Here is a 6,719-nt window from a genome sequence, read left to right on the forward strand (position 1 = left end):
CACCCCCCCTCCTTCCCCCGCCCCCCCGCAGCCCTTCCCCTTCTCCGGCGAACGCCACCACTGCTGCCCGGGTGCGCGCGGGTCCTGTTTGTGACAGTCAGGCAGAGAGGATTATCCGGATCATGGCCTCCCGGCCCGCAGGCACCGTGTCTCTCCCGGGCCCCAGCGAGCCCCTAGCACCCGGACGACCGCGGGCGACCCACGCCCGAGGTTCCCGCGGCTCAAGCTGGGGGAAGACGCCAAGCAAAAGAAAACAAACCCCGGGAGGGGGAGGGCAGGGTAACAGCCCGGCGGGCACCTCCGACCTCCTTCTTTGGGGCCTCCTCCCTCCCTCCCGGCAGTGCCGCCCGGGCCGGACACCCCGAACTTCAACACCCGAGCCCGCGCGGCCGCCAGGTACCAGAGGCAGGGCCGTCCGCAGAGCCCCGGGCGCAGCGCCCCGGTAACCCCTTTGCCTAAAGGCCTGCCTACCGGTCAGCGTCCTCATCCCCGCCCGAGAGAACGCGCAAAGTGGAGGTGACACCTCCGATCCGGCACGCACCCGCCCCGCGGCGGCGGCTGCCGCCTCTTCGGCGCGCCAGCTCCGGCTTCTCCCGCCGCGATCCGCTCGCGTCTCGGCAACGGGAGCCCTTTAAACAAGTCCCCGGGAAGCGGGTGGCAGCCGCGTTCGTTGGCGCCCCGCCGCCAGCCCGGGCTCCTCGCCCTCCTCTCCCGCTCCCCTTCCAACTCTTCCGGGGAGGACTGCTCGGGGTGAACTGTCGCCTTTCCATCCTCCTCCCGGATCCCCCAGCCTTCCCCCCCCCCCAGCTTTAAGGGGATGGGGGGATTGCAACCTTGCCGAGTGTGTGTATGTTGCAACCTTGAGTTGGCAGCGCATCGCTGACTGCCTACCTAGGGTCAAGGCTGTGGTTTGTTGGGATTCCCCCCGCCCCTCGCCTCCCCGAAGTAGTAATTATTACTGTTATTATTAGAACAGCAAGGTTCGGTTGAAACTTTCCCGTTTCTTCCACGGCCGCCCGGGAGCTGTCGTTAGAGCATTCCACCTGAGGCCCGCGGGGAGGAGGCGGGCTTTTTTTGTTGTTGTTGTGGCGGTTGGCCCGCCTGTTTGTTTTGGTCTCCGTGCATGCACAATAAATAATAATTAGGATAATAATGAATAATCCCCGGCGAAGGCGGCGCGGTGCCGGAGGGGTTTGTGCGGCGGCTGCAGCCGGGAGGCCGGAGGGAGGGGAAAGAGGAGAAAGGAGTTGTAAGTTATATTTACCTTGCTCGCGAGGAGTGTGCTGGCTGAATCTCTTCCCTCTCTGAGTCACCCAGAGTACAGAAACAGAGAGAGAGAGGACTAGATTATGAATATGACTTCATTGATGACAGCCATCCCCTCCTCTTCCTAAACTCGGGCTCCGCCCCGCGTCCCACCCTCGCCTCCTCCACGGGCGCCGGAAGACGCGCCGCAGTTGGCCCCGCGCGCCGCTCCTCCCTGCCCGCCCGGGCGCGGGTTGGCGGGACGCGCCTGTCACTCGCCCCGCTCAGCGACTCCGGGAGCTCGGGGGAGGGAGGGGGCGGTGTGCAAGAATGTGGATCGAGACAGCTCTACTGTATGCGTGGATCCGTGTGTGTCTGCAAGGCGCCGGCTCTCGGGCCGTGCTCGTGCCTGGAGCACAGAAACTGCGCAGGACGCAGAAAGCCCCAAGCCCTGGAGGAGTTAGGCGCCCGTTATCCCTCTGCCGGCCGTCCTCCTGGGGGGGCGCTGCCGGGCTCCCCCGGGAAGGCTGGGGAAGCAGGCGAGGCACCGCGAGAGGGAGGACAGCCGTAGTAATAGCGCGTAGTAGTTTGGGGGTATGTGGAGAAGGTGCTGGAATTTAACTGTGCCTCCGCCTGCCAGAGCGAGCCTGCAGAGGGAAAGGGAGGGGACAGGGGAGGGCTCCGAGTGGCACCGAAGCTGTTTGTCGCACGGCGTTGACCGTGAAAGAAAAAACAGGCATTGTCGTGCCGGCTGAAACTTTTCCTGCCCACCCTCCCACCCCCCACTGAAGGTTGTAATTATAAATCTGTCCCCTTTCTCGCCGGTAAAAAGAGAGGCGGGCACAAAGAACATTCCTGCCAAATCTGCCTCTTTTCTAAAGGACGGCAAGCTTCCAAATGCCAAGGAAGGGAAAACAGCTGAGAGACTGAACGCTTTGTAAATAAATAAGCCCACCCTAACCCCTCTGTTTACTTTGTGGACCAGATCCGGCACTTTAAGCTTCCCTCACCTGTCATCTTCGAGTAAAATATATACAAAAATATGGAAAAACAACCCCGTGGGGGCGGGGCGAGCGGGTTAGGGGACAGCTGAAGCATGGAATCTGCTTTTGATTTAAGAAGGAGAATAAATCTCTTATCCTGTACAGTCCATAGGCTCTTCCCTCCCACCTCGCATTTAAGACCGATTAAGGCTCCACACAGTAAACTGCTGGCACTTGGCAGTTTTGAGACCTCTTGTTCCAATTCTCCTTGAAATACAGTTCTTTGGCTGGCGGAATAGGTCAGTGTTTGCTGAGACAATTTTATTTTTAGTTTTATGAAGTGTGAAAGAATGTTAGGAGATTTTAAATCAGGGGCCTATTATTTCAGACTCAGATTAATGTAAGTGCTTGACTCTTAAAATTAAAACTGTTCCTATATGGTAGTGTTATGAAAAGAATGATGTATCCCTTATTTTGTAATGTAATGGCTTCAATTAGTCATTCAAAGTGCACTGTGACTATTTGGTTGAGGATTTTCCCCCTAGAGTAAAATCCTATTTTAAGACCATTTTGCTGTTGTAAAAGTGCCTCTTTGAGCAACAGGGTCTGAAATGCAGTTCTAGGATGCTTGGAACCAGGCACTGGAGAAGCTGAAGACAAGAAGCAAAGCAGAGTGCACCCAGAGCTGCAGAGGGTCAGGAAATGGCAAAAACGGTTTACGTGGCTGGTCCCCTGCTAGGGGTGGTAGAGTCTGCAAGGGCACCAAGTTCAGACGGCTAGGAGTGTCAATGTCAAGCCACCCCCTAGTTTCTAAGGCTTTGTTACTTGCTTGGTAACTTCGGCGTTATAATTTCCTGTCTATCCCAAAGTGAACCTCAGGACAACAAAAGAAAACGCATCTAAGAGAAACAGAATACGGTATGCCCTGAAGAGTGGACTGTAAGAACTAGTTTTTCTGTCCGAGGATATGCCGGTATAACTTTTACCTGGGAAATAAACAGTGAGAAACCTTAAAATTAGCAATGCAGTAAAAGTATAACTTCTAACTGCCTCATAAATTGCAACTAATAATATAGCCAGATAACCTAGTTGTCTGTAAAAGGGCCTTCACCTAATGGCCATGCTTATTACATTAGCTAATATCAGGTTTTAATTTTTTTTTTTTTAGGCCCAATTTGTTTCTGTGGCATGCCAACCTCACGCCTTTCCTTCCTGGTACATAAGTACCTTTGATCCCTTTACGATTCCACCTTCACCTGCCATGCCAGATTTCAAAGACAGAACAATCATCTAGGTAAGACACTGGAGGAAGAGACTGGCCATTCCTCCTGGCATTTTGTCAGAGGGAGAGGAGAGAAGGAAACACTCGCTTTGCTACATGTGTATATCTTTCAGCTCATATAAAATTTTGATGCAGGACTTGGAGGGATTGGTATCAATGCATTATATGCTCGACTATGGGAATTGAAAAATAAAATCTATCTCTGGGAGCAGAGCTTAAATACAGATATTGCACCTCCTTTCCCCTTTGTATTGGTCTAAAAAAGCACCACCTTCTCCCTTCAGGTCTTCCCTCTGAAGAATCGTCTTGTTTGTAGCTTGCACCGCAGCAAGTAGAAATGTTAGAAAATAAGGCCTACACTCAGGAGGAATGAAAAGGCATTCACTCAGTATGGAAAAAAAAAAGATTGTAGAACGTAGAGCATAAGCTACATCTCTGAGGGAAAGCAACATTTAACAATTGATGTTAAGGAGGAGAATGATGGGGCTCTTTTGTTTCGCAGAAGATCCACACAAAAGCCAATATGCTTGCAGGCTAAAAGGACCCCAAGAGGCTGCACAGGATGCTATAGTCACATGAAGCTTTTCCTTTTGGACTTTGATGAGTCATAATGTGTTCTCTGAACTTGCTTTTCTCTTTCTAGTTTGGCATCAAGAGAGGGAAGTCGCTTTTTCATGTCTGTATGGCCACATTCACTTGTTATGTAAGTCGGCTGTGGTTGATGTTCTGTTTAGAGTGGATATTGGGTTTGAAAATTGATATCTGGTTATAACATCCTCATAAAGAAAAATTCCATGCACAACGTGAAGAAGCTTGTAATCCCACCAGGCAAACTGGTAATGCTGGCTGAAATGTGGCCTAGCTTCAAATAGGAGCAAGTCAGACACTTAGGGAATGAATGCTTCATCTGCAGTAATGGAACCTAAACTTGGACACAGTGAATTAGCTGACATTTGCTTTCCTGAGGAGTTTAGAATTAGCAAGTAAATTTACTACAGAGGTAAACATGCCTCTCTCTCCTTTTTCCCAACCAACAGTCTCAAGAGATTTTGGTTCACCAGTCATTCCTCCAAAATACCACCCCAGTTCTTTGTGATGGTATCACCCTCTAGCTCAAGAGCCTTTGTCTATTTCCCGTCCATTCTATGATAAATTTCAGGGATAGCATTTCATCCAAGGCTGAGCAGGGACAGATTTCTGTCAGCCTTGTTGGCTTCTTCAAACCCCTGGGCTCCAGAAACCTGGTCTACCTGCTGGCTGCTAAGGGGCCAAACTGGATATACTTCCCTCTGACCTGGGAACCTGCAGGTTCCCAGCCCACATCCTCCAAGACTTGGCTGTGGCCCAGCGTCCTTCCAGTGGCCCTCCTTGCCCTCCCCAGGCAAAGGAAGCTGCTTATCCTACTCTGCTCCCATAGCAACCAGTGTGTACCTCCATTATAGCACTTATCACTTTGATGCGATTATTTGTTTGGTATCCTCCACTAGATGGTTAGTGCCTGGAGGGCGTAGAGCAAGTTCAATTCATCTTGGAAACCTTAGCACTTAGCCGGATGTCTAGTACATTGTATGTTGTTTAAAAACAAAAGAAAACAAGAAGCAAACAAGAAACCCCACAACTTTAGGGATCCAAATTAAAATTATCTGATAGGATTTAACGGGTCTTCCCAATGAGTAATTCTCATGTTAATGAATGAGATTACTAAGAGTTCAGAATCCGTTGTTTTCCAAGCTGAAGAGGCTAATATGCTTTTGTTTTGTTTGTTGCGTTTTGTTTTGGGGGTAAGGTGGGAGGTGAGAAACTACAGCTCTTGCAGTCATATAGATGGCACTGAGAGGAGGTTTTGTTTGCTGTTCTAATTAGGCTGGGAGTAACGGGAGTGTACACTTGGCAACCGTGTGATAGAGTGGTAATCATTGAAATAGCATTTCTCCTTTTATTTCTCCTTTAAATCACATGCCAGTGTTTGTGGACACACCTTTACACATGCTGTTTACCCACTTGGCTCTGTAAGTTCTGTGACATTATCCCCATTTTACAGATGAAGAAACTGAGAGGCAGGAAATAATTTGCCTAAGGCAGGGGTCTCCAAAGCGGAGTGCATAAGGCAATTCACTGTGATTTGGGAAGAACAGTAGAAATTCTATTTCTTTTTCCTTTAATGCTTAGAAAATGTAATGCCTAAAAAGAGAAGATATTTACTAATGTTCATTATATTCATTTACCTAGGACCTTTACGTGGTGCCGAGGAAAGTGGTCACGTGCCCAGCATCATATATGAGGAGCACCTACCGAAGGGCCTCAGGCAGAGGGGTGACAGTGGCGCCCCCTCTTGTTCTTTCATTTTCAGGGTGTTGACATTGCCTGAAGTTTACACCTTCCACAAAGTGTCTTGTCTGGTTTTAACCAATTAACTCTCTTATTTGGAAAACAAGTGGCTTAAAAGAGTCCTTCAAAGAAATCGAAGATTAAGATAAATCTGATAATGCACTCACAGGTGAAAATCAAGATCAAATCTGCCACTTTCAGTTCTAAAAGTTTTTCCAGCCATACGGAAACATGAAAACAATGGTAGTCTAATTGGATCTGACAAGAAATAGGTCAAAAACATTCACAATTATTCAAGACTACTTGCAATCTGGATTTCTATGAACTATCATTAACGATGAATTCTGACCTGAGCATATATATTGCCATGAGATATTAGCTATTGATAGAGTATGATATCATCGTGATTAGCAAGATATTTTATTCTCTTCATCTTCATCTCATTCTTTCCTAACTTCTATTTTGTGTATGTTTTATCATGCACTTGATATATTGATACTGAATACATGTATTATGAAAAAATATGCATAAGTCATACTCTTTCTTATTTTATTCTTTTCCTTTTTAACTGCGAGGGGAATGTGATCAAACAACTTAGAGAAAACTGAGTGATGAAGTCAGAATTTTTAACCCAGCTTAGTAAAACTCCAGACTCAGCGTGATCTTTGTGGCTCATGTAAAAACTGTTCAGTCATTGGTCATCCATACAGGGTTCTGAACCCTCTATGGGACCAGGGGGAGGTAGAATATCCACGATTTTTGGCGCATTTGACAATCCCTTGAAACCGTGTTTGAAGTTCCGCGATCATGTTAAGATGCACTTTCTGCAAAGGAAGTCCACACATTCAGTCAGCTCCCCAAGAGGGTCTTTGTCACAGGGG

General features: G+C 48.5%; 1 protein-coding gene and 1 long non-coding RNA gene across 2 annotated transcripts in view; one reads left to right on the top strand and one right to left on the bottom strand.

The window, feature by feature from the left end:
- The window catches only part of SMARCA2 (SWI/SNF related, matrix associated, actin dependent regulator of chromatin, subfamily a, member 2), a 169,883-nt gene extending 168,469 nt beyond the window's left edge, over positions 1-1,414 (bottom strand). The window contains exon 1 of the mRNA XM_034647334.1: positions 1,265-1,414. The gene's annotated coding sequence lies outside the window, so the exon portion shown is untranslated. The remainder of the gene's footprint in view (positions 1-1,264) is intronic.
- A 1,678-nt stretch (positions 1,415-3,092) lies between these two features.
- On the top strand, positions 3,093-6,322 carry LOC117796937. Its single transcript, XR_004621674.1, has 4 exons — positions 3,093-3,146; positions 3,397-3,522; positions 4,154-4,213; positions 5,740-6,322. It is a non-coding gene; the product is annotated as an uncharacterized LOC117796937 (long non-coding RNA).
- Positions 6,323-6,719: the final 397 nt, after the last annotated feature.

The sequence above is a fragment of the Ailuropoda melanoleuca genome, chromosome 17 (genome assembly GCF_002007445.2).
Source record: "Ailuropoda melanoleuca isolate Jingjing chromosome 17, ASM200744v2, whole genome shotgun sequence".
NCBI classification, from domain to species: Eukaryota; Metazoa; Chordata; class Mammalia; order Carnivora; family Ursidae; genus Ailuropoda; species Ailuropoda melanoleuca.